This window comes from Neofelis nebulosa, chromosome 11 (assembly GCF_028018385.1).
Source record: "Neofelis nebulosa isolate mNeoNeb1 chromosome 11, mNeoNeb1.pri, whole genome shotgun sequence".
Lineage (NCBI taxonomy): Eukaryota > Metazoa > Chordata > Mammalia > Carnivora > Felidae > Neofelis > Neofelis nebulosa.
Window position 1 is genome coordinate 24674478 of NC_080792.1, and position 16511 is coordinate 24690988.

At 43.2% G+C, this 16511-nt stretch overlaps 1 pseudogene; it reads left to right on the forward strand.

Moving 5' to 3' along the window:
- The first annotated feature begins 2784 nt into the window (after window positions 1-2784).
- LOC131489579 (probable RNA polymerase II nuclear localization protein SLC7A6OS) lies at window positions 2785-7775 on the forward strand (annotated as a pseudogene).
- Window positions 7776-16511: the final 8736 nt, after the last annotated feature.

Sequence of the window (16511 nt, forward strand, 5' to 3'; positions counted from 1 at the left end):
GCTACACCGGGCTCTGGATTTACTGATTCATTACGATGAAACCGGGCTCTTCCCGGTGATATTGTTTTGTTTTGTTTTGTTTTGTTTTTTAATGTTTACTTATTTTTGAGAGAGAGAGAGAGAGAGAGAGAGAGAGAGAGACAGAGCATGAGCGGGGGAAGAGCAGAGAGAGAGGAAGACACAGAATCCGAAACAGGCTCCAGGCTCTGAGCTGTCAGCACAGAGCCCGACGCGAGGCTCGAACTCACAGACCGTGAGATCATGACCTGAGCCGAAGCCGGACAGCTCAACTGACTGAGCCACCCAGGCGCCCCTTGTTTTATTTTTTTCAACCATGAGCTCTAAAAGAAACGTTGTTTTGTTCAATATATTCAGTTTAAGAAATGGTTTAATTTAATTTTTATGTAGGTCCTTGAGAGCTAAGCTTTGAGTGGAGAGGTTTTGTTCCTTGATGATGTCAAAAGGATGAGATTTTTTACCATAAAAAAGAATGCTTGACCTGTGTTTGGTATCCATAAGGCTTTGGCAAATCAAAGTTTTAGTCAGAACAACGTATAGTTGCTGTCTTCTTCAAAGTCGGTAAAGCAAATGTTTGCTTTGCTGAAACGCTGGTTGGAAGGTGCCTCTGCCATGTCGCCACTAGATGGCAGGGCAGCAGCATTCTTCCTGAGGCCACAGGGAAACCAGAGGCAAATTCAGACCTGCTGGGAAAGTTTGCGAAGATAGACCAAAAAGTTTAGTTTTAGTTACTTTTTAGCTTATCTTCATAAACTTCACTGTCTTCTTTCTCAGCACTTGCTTTTTCTTTTATAAAACAAGCACATGTTTTTAGCTGCAAATCTGAACAACACGGAAGAGTGTAGGGCATAAAATCAAAACTCTCCTTATTCCACCTGTCAGAAGCAAATAGCTGGAGTCCTGCTCCTGGGGATAACATGGCTAGAGCATGGACCCTTCCCTGAATTCTGTGTAAATACCTCTGCTCAAGGTTCCCTCCCCACCCATTTACTATGTATGTCACTCAAACCTCACAGAATCCCAACCCCAATCCAACCCTAACCCCAACCTACAGTCCCCCCTTGGTTATTTTTAGAAATTTGTTAGCAGTGTTCCCAGTGCTCACCATAAATACCAAATCTTGTGACAGCTGCAGCATCAGATATTAATCTTGGAAAGACTGATAAACTTTGCCATTTTTAATTATAGGTAAAACACTGACATCTGAAGAGACATCACAGAGAAATCAGACTTTGGTTAAGAAACAAATGTCACTTTGGGTGGCCAGACATAGGAAGTTTACTTATTTCGGGGTTAAATTGTAAATTCCTATTTTTTGAATTAAAATACAGTAAAACTGACTTCTTACAGGTTTAACACATGTATTGATTTGTATAAATTCCATCACGATCAGGATCCAGAGAAGTTCCAGCACCCCAAAACAACTCCTCTGTCCCTTTGTCATTACACCCTAATGGCCTCTAAAATCTATATATAATTCTCACGTGGCTTAGTCACTTACCGGTTCTAACGCCCAGTCCTCTGGTGTATACCTTCTGCCTCCTCTCCACCCTAGCAATGCCCTGCCTAAATCAACCCAAATCTAGGTATGGGTTTAGTGCTCCTTAAGCCCTGAATCTTTCACCAAGTTTTTATATTGATTTGCAAACTATAACAAGGTAAGTAAATGTATTTGATCCTCAATATGACGGAAAGATTCTCAGATAAACACACACACACACACACACACACACACACACACAATCCAACTATGCAGTGTGAGACACACCCAAATATATAGAAAGAACAGGCTGTGTGCAGACAGCATTGTCATTTCAATCTCACCTCCAGAGTAAATCTAACCCCTTCAAGCTCATAAATTGTCTTGAATTTAGATTTCAAAGATACTATAGATGTATGTAGGACATGCGTAGACTTCTTCAGACTTTCAGGGGAAAACCTGGAAATGCTGAGCCTCCTTTCCTCCTCCTGCCTACACCCAAGGAGAAAGCAGTGATCCTCCCAGAAAGATCAATCTCCCCACTCTGTACAGGATTTTGCCCATTAAATTCTGCCTCCTGATTACTGTGTAACTGGTATCCTATCCTATAGGATTTATATTTTATTTTTTTAATGTTTATTTATTTTTGAGAGAGACAGGGAGAGACAGAGCACAAGTGGGGGAGGGGCAGAGAAAGAGGGAGACACAGAATCCGGAGCAGGCTCCAGGCTCTGAGCTGTCAGCAGAGAGTCTGACGAGGGTCTAGAACTCACAAACAGTGAGATCATGACCTCAGCCTAAGTGGGATGCTTACCCGACTGAGCCACCCACGTGCCCCGGATTTATATTTTAAATAAATCTTCTAGCTCTGATCAATTAATCAGTCAATCAGTGAATCATTCAGTACAACTAAATGTCCCTGGCTTCAATTCGTTTGCTTTTTTTTTTTTTTAATTTTTTTCCCCAACGTTTTTAATTTATTTTTGGGACAGAGAGAGACAGAGCATGAACGGGGGAGGGGCAGAGAGAGAGGGAGACACAGAATCGGAAACAGGCTCCAGGCTCCGAGCCATCAGCCCAGAGCCTGACGCGGGGCTCGAACTCACGGACCGCGAGATCGTGACCTGGCTGAAGTCGGACGCTTAACCGACTGCGCCACCCAGGCGCCCCCAATTCGTTTGCTTTTAGCACTGTTTTTCACAAACATTTTTTTCTGGTGTCTGCTTAAGATTCTCAATAAAGCCTCTTGGTGAATTTCCTAGCAACGTTACCTGCAGCTGGCGAATATGTCTTTCAATGGCAACAGGGCGCAATACAGCATCCACTATACCTGTAAATTCTATTGCTAAACTATTTCACCCCCAGAACGGAATGTGTGGATTATCTGTCCCATTAGCTATCCTGCCCTTTCACCTGGACTGCCCCACATATGTTCAGGACAGATTTGGAATTGGCAACATTGTCTTATGAATCATCACAATCAGATTTGTTATTGCTTAGAAAAATAGGGTCAAATTTAGAGTCCAGCTCTCAGGAGGGGAACCAGATTAGGAATGGTTTGAGACATATGGTCAGGGGGTGAGCCGGGTGATTGTGGCAGGACTCCATGCTTCCCGGACAAAGGTGCCTTCGTGGCTGTCATCTTCAAAGGAAAGCCCAGGTTCCTTGGAATGACACAAAATTCTACTGCTGACCTGGCTCCTGCCTACCTCACTAGCCTCAGGAACTACCCCTCTTGTCCAGCAGTTGATGCCATACAAGCAGCTAGTAAGATTTGACAGACGAGTTCACCACTTAACCCACCACCAAGAAATAACCCCCATGAGTCAGCTTTAATATATAAATGATCTCTCTGGAAAACCATCATTTGTGGTCTTGAAGGCCCTTCAGTCTCCATGACATTGACACCCGGGAAGGCTGTCGCCTTGTGATGGGGTGTGTATGTCCCAAAGGAGACACGGGGCTGGGAAGCAGATGATCTGGGCACGGAGCTGGCCATTAACCAGCTTGAGATATGGAACTAGTTTTTCATCTCGTGGAGCGTGGGCTATGGAATCTGATGGAGCTGTGGGAGTCATGCCTTTATCTCTCAGTCTTCTCCCGGCTGTCCACCACCGCTTTATGTGACCTGCTAGCTGCCTGGCTGAACCCACCCTGCAGACCTGGACACTGGAGGAAGGATGGAGGGCTGGAAGGACTGCAGTTGTGTAGAAGACCAAGGGAATGCTGCTCACCATAGAATATCGCTAGGCTCTGCATTCCACTGTAGACTGTTGCTGTAAGCACCCTATATTCCTTTGTTTCTGCCTAGCCAGTACAATACTCCAGACACTACTCCATCCACACTTGTGCGATCACAGAGACACTGCCTTAGCCCCTGCATTGTGTGTGGCGCAATGGAAGACCCAGGTGGTCACAGTTATCCCAGGCATTACTGGTGGGAATGTAAAATGATGCAGCTGCTTTGGAAAACAGCCTTGCAGTTCATTGAATGATTAAATATAGAGTTATCGTATCATCCAGCGATTCCATTCCCAGGTAGTAATTCCCAATAGTAATGAAAACACGTGTCCGTGCAAAAGCTCATCCACGCATGTTCATAAGCATTATTCATAATTGCCAAAAAAGTGGAAATCCAACCCAAATGTCCATCAACAAATGGATGGATGAAATGTGTTATATCCAAACACTGGGATATTATTTGGCCATAAAAAGGAATGAAATACTGATATATGCTACCACAAGAATGAATCTTGAAATTGTGCTAAGAAACCAGTCACAAAATGCTAATACTATATGATTCCATAAATATGAAATGTCTAGTCTAAGCAAATCTACAGAAACAAAAAGTCGATTTTGACTGCCTGGGGCTGGAGAAGTTGGGGAGAAATGAGGAGTGTCTACTAATGGGTACAAAGTTTCTTTTTTGAGCTGATGAAAATGTCCTCAACTGATTGTGGTAATGTTTGCACAATTATGTGATTATACTAAAAGCCATTGAATTGTACATTTTAGATGGGTAAATTCTGTGACTTGTGAATTTTACCTCAATAAAATTGCTTCTTTAAAAAAAACAGGGAGATAAAATAAAATACATTGTTGGTCAAACTGGTACAGCCCCCTTGGAAAAGCTCGGCAGTTTAGAAAAGTTAAACATCCTCTTATCATATCACCCTGCAATCCCACATAGGTATCTACTCCAGAAAAATGAAAATTCATGTTCACACACAAAAAATTGTAAGCAAATATTTGCAGTGGCTTTATTCATAACTACCAAAACCTAAGGCCTTTCAATAGACAGATAAAACACGGTACACCTATACAAATCTACCGCAATTAAAAAGAACAACTGATAAATGCAACAACTTGGAATTTCACAAAACATCCATCCAAGGGAAAGAGGCCTAAGTAAAGGGTTCCTTCTATATGACATTTTGGAAAAGGCAAAATTATAGCAGTAGAAAACAGATCTCACACCTTCCAGGTGGTAAAGATGGGGGGAGAAGTTGACTACAATGGGGCAGCACCAGGGAAATTTCTGGGAGGTGATGAGCCAGTTCTGTATCTTGATTATGGTGGCTGTGTACACATTACCGTGCATTTGTAAAAATTCATGGAACTGTACAGGAAAGGAATGAATTTTATCCCATGTAAACTAAAACAAGTGGACTAAAAAAAAACCAGGGGCGCTTGGGTGGCGCAGTCGGTTAAGTGTCTGACTCTTGATCTCAGCTCAGGTCATGATCTTGTAGTTTGAGCCCCACATTGGGCTCTGTTCTGATGGTATGGAGCCTGCTTGGGATTCTGTCTCTCCTCTCTGCCCCTCCCCCACTTGTGTGTTTTCTCTCTCTCTCTCTCTCTCTCTCTCTCTCTCTAAATAAGTTAATAAGCTAATTTAGTTTGTCACTGGGATAGTGCAGCAGTTTTCGGGACACAACAAGGATTTTCAGTGTTACTTTCAGTGTGAGTACAGCTCATATACTGATATGTAAGGAGGGTTGCTAAAAAGCAAGGAAAATGAAATGTGAGTTGGGGTCTAGTTGGGCAGGGTTTGTCTGCCATCTCAGAAAGTGGTCAGTAAAGAAGACCCTGGGACATCTGTGAGACAAAGATGTGGTCTTGTAAGGCCCAGATATACAGCAACTAGAGAGGTGGGGCTGACAAACTAGACAAGAGATGCTGACAATGATTTTCAGACGTAACTAAGGGAGAGTGAACCTAATCACAAGAAAAACAAATGAGGGGCGTGGGGGTGACTCAGTCGGTTGGGCAACTGATTTGATTTTGGTTCAGGTCATGATCCCAGGGCTGTGGGAGACAGCCCCCTGTCCAGCTAGGTGCTGAGCTCGGAGCCTGCTTGAGGTTCTCACTCTCTCTCTCTCTCTCTCTCTCTCTCTCTCTCTCTCTCCTCCTGATCGTGCTCTCTCTCTCTCCAAATAAATAAATAAATAAATTTAAAAAATAAGTAAGAAAGAAAAATGACTTATTTTAAAATTTCAGTTTATTAAGGAGAGGAGAACAGATTACAGGGGCCCTTTTTCCCTCTCCAAGGCCAGAAGAAAAGCTCAAGTTCCTACTGCCCTCCTAGCAAGAAGCGCCTACATTGTTCCCACTTCCGGACAGGCAGACATATCTAAAGCCAGCTAGCAAAGAGTCTGCAGGATCTCAGCATGTAGTCAGGGACTAGATCTAGTTTTTAGGTAACACGCAGGCTGGTGGCTGCTTTGCTCAGCCATTGGGTAAAGCTTTGCAGGTCTGCAGTTCTTATTTGTGTTGTTTTACATAACCCACACAGGTTTTAACCTGCTACTTGTGTTGCTTGCCCTGACAAATAGTGAAATTGTTAACATGTTCCGAACACCCTAACAGTACGGGTCAGGCCCAAAGATTCCTCCTGATGGATTGAGGCAGCTGCTTGTTCAGTGCTGAAATTAAAATCACTTACCTTGTTAAGGAAGAGCTGTAAGAATGGTTGACTCTTGAACAACATGGTGATTAGCAGCATCGATCCTGTGTGAACTCGAAAATCCACATGTAAGTTTTGATTCCCCCAAAACTTAGCTACCAATAGCCTGTTATTGACCAGAAGCCTTATGGATAACATAAACAGTTGGCTAACATGTATTTTGTATGTCATGTGTATTCCATATTGTATTCTTATAACAAAGTAGGTTAGGGAAAAGAAAATCATATGGAAGACTAAATACTATACTGTATTTATACTATACTATGTTATATTCTATATTGTATTTATTTTTAATCGTGTTTAAGTGGGCTGACTGATGCAGTTGAAATCCCCGTTGTTCAAGGGTCAAGTGTAATCTTAAAATACTACAGCAATAAGAGGCTTGGTGACAGCTGCCCTGGAGGCAGACAGGACAGGTGTCTGCCTGTGTGAAGCCAGAGTGCAGTGGGGAGCCTGCAAAGCTCTTGTCTTTACTTGTGAAGACCTTGGAACCCTGCAGTCCAGGAATGGCCCAAAAGATGCCCACAAAGATCTGGAGAGAGCAGTGGAGAATAACATCTTGTGGGTGGTGGCCCCAGTGCACTCCCAAGAGGAGCCATCCAGTCCAGCCACTCCTGTAAACCACCCTGCACTATTCTGGGCACCCAGGGGCACATCCGGCACAACCTCTATGCTTTGTCTCAGGAGATCTGGCTGGAAGGCCACTGCCGGGTGATCTCTAGACACTGATCCCAGAGATTCCCTCCAGTGGCCTGGAGTCTGATGATGCGTGGGAAACCCAGAAGCCGCTAAGGATGCATGCTTCCAGCTGTTGACCTGGTCCACAAGTAGGGAGTCACCTCCAATGGCTCCTGGAAAACATCTGACTCAGATGTAATCCTCTGCAATTGCATAGAGTTGATCCGTGAGCAGTTGACTGTATCCAAGGACAGATGGATCAAGAGCTGGGCACCAGGAGGAACAGAAGGATAACTGTGTATGACAGTTACCACTTGGAGATGGCCACTCCAGAATGGAGCGAGGAATTCCTCTGTGCAGCACGACAGCCAGAAGTGGGAGCTGGTGAGTGATGGCCAGCAACCACAGGACATTTACGAAGATGAAAATGATGAGAACAGTGAGGAAAACTGGCACAGTGGGTGCCCACAGGAGGTGAACAGTGCCAGAGATGAAGATTCCAGAGGCTCTGATGAATAGGACAGCCTCAGGGAAAAGGAAAAAGGCAATGGCAGACCAGAGGTGTGAAGCAAATATCCTTCAGATGTGCAGGAGTTTGGCTCTGACAACCCCAATGACCTGGATTCAGACTGATGATGATCCTGTGATATCTATGAGGTTCTATCACAGGTCCTTGGGGGCTCTGTGTCTGCAGTGTCAGCTGTCCTGGTTATGCCTTCTTGGGTTTCCTAGCTTAACACATGGAAGGAAGATGCATGGCCAACATCACCATCCTACCAGTGAAAACTTGTGCTGAAGAAGTTTGTCTTTTCCAGTAACACCAGGACTCCTTTGCCTCCATCAAAAATGATACTATAGTTAAAAAAAAAAATAAGCTGTGAAAATGAAGCTTCTTGGCTCAGGCATTTTCCCATTCTCCTCCTGTGCTGAAGCCAGTAAGTGGAGGAGAGGCTCCTGTTTCCTCAGCACTGGGACTTCCTACCTCACCAGGGCACCTGCCTCCAGTAAAAGCCTGTTTCTCTTAATAGAGGGAATCTAGAAGGGCTACAGTGGGACCCTTATGGCAGCACAGGCTAGATAGTAATAGTTATTAGTGAAGGAAATAGAATCTGCCTGAGCTCTGAGAGGCTTTGGTTAACAGCTGTCTCCACCTCCCTGCTTTCTGACTTTGATAATGGTTGTAAATATCGCTGTCTTCCTCTGGCAGTGGTGCCAAGAAACAGGGAATGTGTGAATGTGATACTGTGTTTAGTGAAAGCTAACTTTAAACATGAAAAGGAAACAGCAGAGCAAAAGAAAAAAAAATCAGTGACTTCCCTCTTCTCCTATTTTTGTTTGATTGAAGGAAAACATCGGTTCAAACGAAAACGTAAGCTTTCTATTTGTTACACTTCTTTGTAGTATTACGAAGATTTCTCGAAATCTTTTGTATCATGAGCAAATATCAGCATGTATATTGTAAATTCATATAGGATGACATCGAATAATACATTTAAGAACAAACAAAACATTTTATAGCTGCGTTCGTGTTTTGAAATGCAAACAATAGCAGTCCATATGAAGAAACTTAAAAACCATCCCAAACTATTTCAAAGAAATCACACAAGAATGATTTTATTTTTGTTCTTTGTTTTCTTTTCACGGAATTCCCTGCTTTGCTTGAGATCAAAAGAATATTAGAACAATAACAGTTTTTAAAACAGCACGAAACAAAGACATAACATGGCAGCCTGCCATAAGCGTTCTGAAAACTGCAAACCTTTATTTTCCTATTTTAGTATATGTCCTGCCAAAGTGAGAGCTTGTTTCATCTCCCTAAATCATCAGGAGAAGAAAGAGGAGTAAGCTAGGAAACACCGCAGGGGGAGAAAGTCGTATCACAGTGCTAGAAAAAACAAGTCAGCAAAGAGTGAGAAATTTAATTCGGTTGTGGTACGAAAGGCGATGCCTGGCAGAGAACAGCAGTTATCCGGAGCAGGCTCCAGTAGGCGTCCCATTTCGTGAAGGGATTCCCCCCCTCCTATCCTAGTACTCAGGGCCCCCACATAGTAGGGAGGACAGGGGTTGGGGCAGTCATATCCCAGAGGAAACAGCCTCAGGTTCCCTGCTCCAAAGAGCCAGATTCCTGAAGGGCTGCAGACGCCAGCCTATGAGGAGGCGGGTTTTCTCCGCGTTTTGCTCCCCATTGTGTCACAGTCCCCTGAGGTCCGTGATATACTTCCTGGCCTCCAAGAGGTCAAACTGGTTCCCATCCAGAGATCTTCTTGTGCCACCTGTCCCCAGACCTGAGCTGGCTGGGTTTGGTCTCTGTGATCTTCTCACCACATGGCGGCAGAGGGTTGAGTCCTTGAGGGGGTTAAAAGTGGCTTGGCCATGGGCTCCCATCTCATGCCACTGTGCTAGGACTTCATAAAATTAACATTTGTTAAGTGGAGCACGGGTTGCTGGACGGTGAGCCCCCTGCTCCCCAACCCTATTTCAACAACAGACCTCAAGACAAATTGCAATAGAGAAGTTTATTACTCACAGGTCCTGAGGGAAGTACCCCGCTTTCCTCCAGGGGTGGAGAGATCAAGGCAAAGTGCAGATGGGGAGGTGGGACCTGGGCCACATGCCTTTAATTAGGGTCCCTGGGTGAAGTGCTTTGGGGTTCCCAGGCTGAACTGATCAATTCAAACCAAAGAGTGGGGTTTTGGTAAGTCCCAGGAGGTCTTATCTAAGTAGTGAGTAAGGCTTGGGGAGGCAGGTGAGAATGTTGGCCACAAGGGCTGTTGGGGAAGTCCTATCTGGAATTTGCCTTTGCTTGTGACTCTGTGGCTGCTATCTTGGGCCTGCGCTTGCAGGAGGGGGCTAGTGTCAGTTCGAGGCCCTTGCAAGCCCCTTGGCCAAACAGAATGGATGGGGGCGGGGTGGGGGGGGGGAGGGAAGGCAATACCTTGGAGTAGCTTAGCTAAACTCTCCATAGAAAGCCTGCCGAAGGTCTGCTGCAGACCACGGCCTAGGAAGGCGCGCAGCCCCCACCGTGACCCTGGCTCTGCTGGGAGCCACCCTGGCCATGGGCAACGTCTGCAGGGACAGTGCCAGCCTGGGGGACAGCCTAGGTTTCCTGTAGCTGAGCTGAGGCCCCTCCAGCTCCGGGTGCACCCGACCGCCTGGGGATGCGGGATTTTTATTATGGAAATCCAGCCTTGGAGAAGCAGGTTCAGAGGTTGGACAAACCCGGAAAAGGCCCACGGACCCCACGCAGGACTCGATTTCAGGTCGGTTCATTTGCGAGATGCGGCGCTCTTGGAACACCTATGGTCTCTGGTTGGGGCCCCTCCTGCGGATACCACCGCGGGGAAAGCACCCACCGGCGGCGGCGGAGGGGACCAGGCAAAGGGCAGGCAGAGCGGCGGCTGCCCTGGGACTGGGGGGGGGGGGGGGGGGGGCGGGGGGGCGGGGGGGCAGGACGGCGGGTGCACCGTGACCGCCACCATCACCTCCGCTGTCCCCAGCCTCTTCCGAGAGGGCACTCTAGCCCTCTTACCCCCATTTTCAGCCTGTACAGTAAATAGCCAGATAACAAAACTCTTCCCGAACTGCTAAAAGAGCCGAACTATGCACTCTTGGAGCCAGATGAGAGCGAGCCATACCTTTATACCTATCATAAGATACAATTCACTGTATAAATTGGAGTTGTATTTAGACCTTCAGCCTTTCCAAAGGAAAGATGTACTAGGAATTAGTTGGCCTTCCGGGCAGAAGGGTATAATATCCAGTGAGGCTGGCCTGGGAGGAGAGAACAGCGCAGAGACTCAGCTTCTCAGAGTCAAGAGAAAATAGCTAGTTTTGGCGTTCTCGGTTCCCATGGTGACACTGCCCACTCTGGCAGGAGCAAACACACTCACAACCATCCTCCTCAGGGAGTGGGGAGTCCGGGGCCACCCAAATGCCACACCTTAAAGCAGTCCTCACTTAGTTACTATGATTTGTGGGATCGTCCCTCTATGGGGTAGCTGCTGGTATCAGAGGCCCGGAAACTTAGAGACAACTAACCGTCTGGTTTCATGGAAGTGAAAGGCCTCATACCTGCTACTGATTGTGGTGGTAATGGTGGCAATTCAAAGGTAGGAGGGGAGGGGACTTGGAGGTGGTAGGAGTAAGGGAGGAAAGGGTGTTAATGACCTGTACCCTAGACTCTAGAAACTTGTCCAGGCTGCCCCCAATTCCTAGACCCAGCCTAGCCCAACTGGATCTGCAGTCAGGGCTCCTGTTAAGAGGAAAAGGTGACATCTCATGTGTGTAAATTGGAAGACTTGATGTTGCTACTGTGGCAGTACTACTCCCAAACTGATCTACAGATTCAAACAACCCCTATCAAAATCCCAGGCTGACCCCTTTGAAAAATTAGACAAGCTGATCATAAAATTTTAGGAAAATTTAATGAATCCAGAAGAGCTAAAACAGTATTTTTAAACAATAATTTAAATATTTTAAATACTTTATTCTTTAAAGAATAAAGAGACTCACACTTCCTGAATTTAAAACTTACTACAAAGCTACAGTCATCAAGACATATAGAATATGGTACTGGCATAAGGATAGATGTGTAGATCAGTAGAAAAGAATCGAGAGTCCAGAAATGAACCCTCATGTTTCTTGTCAATTGATTTCTGACAAGGATGCCATAATTATTCATTGAGGAAAGAATAGTCAACAAACATTGCTGGGACAACTGTATATCCATATAAGTATGAATGAAGTTGGCCCCCTACCTCACACCATATAGAAAACTCAAAATGGATTTTTTAACTCAGAATGGACCAAAAATCTAAATGAAAGAGCTTAAACTCTAAAACTTTTTGAAGACAACATAGGTGTGAATCTCTGTAACCTTGGATCAGGCAGTAGTTTTTTAGATATGACACCAAAAGCACAAGTAACAAAAGAAAAAATAGATAAACTAGATATCATAAAAATTAAAAACTTTGTTTTTCCTTTCCCATCCCTCCACCCACCTCCCCTCTGGTAACTATCTGTTTGTTCTCTACAGTTAAGAGTCTGTTTTTTGGTTTGTCTCTTTTTTCTTTTCCTCTGTTCATTTGTTTTGTCTCTTAAATTCCACACATGAGTGAAATCATATGGTATTTGTCTTTCTCAACTGGCTTATTTCATTTAGCATTATACTCTGTAGCTCCATCTACGTCATTGCAAATAGCAAAATTTCATTCTTTTTTATGGCTGAATAATATTTCATTGTATATACATAAACTCCATCTTCTTTACCCATTCATCTATTGATGGACATTTGGGCTGCTTCCATAGTTGACTATTGTAAATAATGCTGCAGTAAACACAGCAGTGCATACACCCCTTCAAACTAGTGTTTTCGTATTCTTTGAGTAAATACCCAGTAGTATGATTACTGGATCATAGGGTAGATCTATTTTTAATTTTTTTGAGGAACCTCCATACTGTCTTCCACAGTGGTTACACCAGTTCGCATTCCCACCAGCAGTGCATAGGTTCATTTTTCTCCATATCCTTGCCAACGCTCGTTGTTTTTTGAGTTTTTGATTTTAGCCATTCTGACAGGTGTGAGATGATATTGGGGTTTTGACTGCATTTATCTGATGATGAATGATGTTGAGAATCTTTTCAGGTGTTTCTTGGCCATTTGTATGTCTTCTTTGGAGAAACGTCTGTTCGTGTCTTCTGCCCATTTTTAATTGGACTATTTGTTATTTTGGTGTTAAGTTGTATAAGTTCTTTATATATTTTGGATACTAACCCTTTATTAAATATGTCAATTGCAAATATCTTCTCCATTCAGTAGGCTGTCTTTTAGTTTTGTTGGTTGAAGATTAAAAACATTTGTGCTTCAAAGAACACCATCAAGAAAGTGAAGATTTGGGGCACCTGGGTGGCTCAGGAGGCTGAGCGTCCGACTTCAGCTCAGGTCATGATCTCATGGTTCATGGGTTTGAGCCCCGCATCGGGCTCTGTGCTGATAGCTCAGAGCCTGTAGTCTGCTTCAGATTCTGTGTATCCCTCTCTCTCTGCCCCTTCCCTGCTCTCTCAAAAATAAATAAAACATTAAAAAATTTTTTTAAAATAATAAAAATAAAAAGAAAGTGAGGACTTAATTGACAGAATGGAAGAAAATGTTTGCAAATCCCACATCTAATAAGGGATGTATCTAGAATATTTATAGAACTATTTCAGGCAAGTATTTAACACAATGAACAATAGGCAAAGGGGGTGATATTTCTCCAAAGAAAATATTAAAATGGCCAATATACACATGGAAATATGCTCAATATCATTAGCCATTAGGGAAATGCAAATCAAACCCACAGTGTGATACCACTTCACACACACTAGCATGGCTATAAGCCAAAAGACAGATCATAAGTGTTATTGAGGAATTGGAGACATTAGAATCTGTACACACTACTGGTGGAAATAAAAAACAGTGAAGCCCCTTGGGAAAACAATTTCTTCAAATAGTCAAACATAGGGTTATCATATGACCCAGTGACTCCATTCCTAGTGTTATGCTTAATAAACCTATATGTTTATCCTTAGCAGGGTGATGGTTTGCAAGCACCCATCTTGTGCAGCAGGTGAAGGACCCCATTCCTGGTGGGACATAGTAGTGGAATTGGTCAGGTGCTATATGATGCACATGCTTACACACAACAAAGGAGCATATATTGGGTCAGAAACAAAGATATTCCCACACGATGCCATAAGAGCCCCACTGGCTATGAGGAACCAATTGGTGAAACTGATCTTGCTTTGTCCCTTCTCTATGTGAGTAAAGCATTGTTTTATCTAGTGCCTCTCTAAGTCATGTCTTTTTTGATGACCCTGACAGGAACAGACTATGGAGTGTGTTGATCTCCAGAGACTTCTCCTCTTCATTTCACATTGCTTGTTTCCTGACTAAGATCCTAATCCCTAGAGTCTGATCACCTGGACTATTGATCCATTTTCTGACTTAGGTCCACTGTGTTCCTCAGTTTTCAGAGCCTGCTGCATTCTGTGGCTCCCCCATCAGGCTTTTCATTTAGCTGGTCCTATGCTGGGCTTCCCTTAGTCTGTGCCGAGCAGCACTCAAAGCAGGAAGAGTGTTATTAATAACATCAGATTTATTATTACTGGCTGTGTGGCCTGGCAAAGACTTAGGCTCCCTAAGTCTTAATTGCTTTCACTATAAAGTGGGGATAACAATCCTAACTTGCAGGGATTAAAAAAAAGCATTGAAATTAGTTTAAGAATTATTTTTAAAAAATATTTATGGACATGGAAAAGTATTCCTCAAAAAACATTAGATCAAAACATTAAAATATACGCCTAGAAATACCACAGAAGCCCAAATCTATTTCTTAATGTTTATGTACCTATATGTACATATGTAAATACATTAGCAAGTTAACAATGCTTCTGTTTAATGGTAGGATTATTGGTGGGTTTTGTTTCACATATTCCTAGATATTCTAGTTTTTCTTTAGTGTGTTAGTATTACAATTAGAAGAAAAGTAAAGGAAAAATATCGCAAATCATACTTTCTTTTCCTTGTAAGTTTTAGGACTTTACTAAGTTACAGTGTTTTGCTACAATAAAACTCTAGATTAGAAAGACCTTGAGGGGGCCTGGGTGGTTCAGTTGGTTGAGCTTCAAACTCCTGATCTCCTTGATCTCATTCGGCTCACGTCATGATCTTACAGTTCTTGAGACTGAGCCCTGTGTCCAGCTCTGTGGGTGTGGAAGCTGTTTAGGATTCTCTCTCTCCCTCTGCCCCTCCCCTCCTCAAAAAAATAAATAAATAAATAAATAAATAGGAAGACCTTGAAAAGTTACTCTGCCTCTTCTGACAGGATTTCATTGGTGTATTTCTTCGCTGACCCACTGGTGTATTTAAAACATAATTTCTCCTCCCATTTCAGAACATTTTTGTGGCTATCTAGCAACTTTTTGTGTTCTCTTCCTGAGTCATTTACAGAAAGGTAACTGCTGATTATTTTTAAGATCCTAATGAGCATGATTATGTATTAACTAACTGACATTTATCTATGAGGCACCAGGTAGATGGTGCATCACATACTAACAAAAGTAAAGAGCTTGTGTCCCTGACTTCAAAGAGGTTCCAGTTTAGTTAGTGCAATGAGAATAATATATGTTAACCAATCAACGATATTCAGCAGTATTTGATCAATAGTAATCTTTATGGTATGGAAAATTAGTTCTCAAAGTGTTGTCTGTGGATCCCTGGGGATTCCTGAGATTATTTCAGGTGGTGCAAAATCAAACTGTGGTAGGGTCCCATCCCTAAGGGGGGAAAAAAAAAAAAAACCCTCAAGGCAACCTGGTTATAAGTGTATGTGACAACATCCTTCATGACCTTGTAACATAAGACCACTTAATCAGACTACAGGTTTGTATGTTACCATCTATGGGAGACAAAAAAGTGGAAAATATGCAAAAAACTATACCATGTGGTGCGTTCAGGGCTCAATTCTTCAGTACGAACCCAGGTGAGCAGTGCCGGCAGGAATAAAGTTGCTTCCTGGAAAGAAAAGCCTCGGTGTCACAACTCTCTGTGCAAGAATCCCAGTACAAAACCTTTTCATAATATTAAGGCTCCCTCCCCCTTCTCAGCTTATTAATAGTTGCACCAATGGGGTAAAAGCGATGGTTGGTAAAACTGGAGACACTTTAGCACAAACACAGGCAGTTTCTCCACACTATACAGTTGACCCCTGAACAACACATGTTTAAGTTTACGTGCAGATTTTTTTTCAATAAATACAGTAGAGTACTGAAAATGTGTTTTTCTTACTTATGATTTCCTTAATAACATTTTCTCTTCTCTAGTTTTATTGTAAGAATACAGTGTATAATACATATAAACACACAAAATACATGTTAATAGACCATGTTTTCAGTAAGGCTTCCAGTCAATAGTAGGTTTTTAGTAGTTAAGTTTTGGGAGGGTCAAAAGTTACGTCAATTTTCAACTGCATGGTGCTCAGTGCCCCTAACCCCCACGTTGTTCAAAGGTCAATTGTAATTAGTGTATTTTAAGATGGGAATTTTTAACTTTTTGGTCTTAGGATTCTGTTATACTCTAAAAGTGGCAGCCCAAAGAGTCAGTTAAAAACAAAAACAAAACCAGCCAAGCAAACAAACAAACAAAATAAACATAGGTTCATGAACGGGAATATTGGCTGGGGCTGTGTAATGGCTTCTTCCCACATAGCACAGTAATCGCACCTGCTTTTTAAATTTTTAAAAAATTTTTAAATGTTTATTTTTGAGAGAGAGAGACAGACAGACAGACAGCATGAGCGGGGTCGGGGGGAGGAGAAAGAGAGAGGGAGA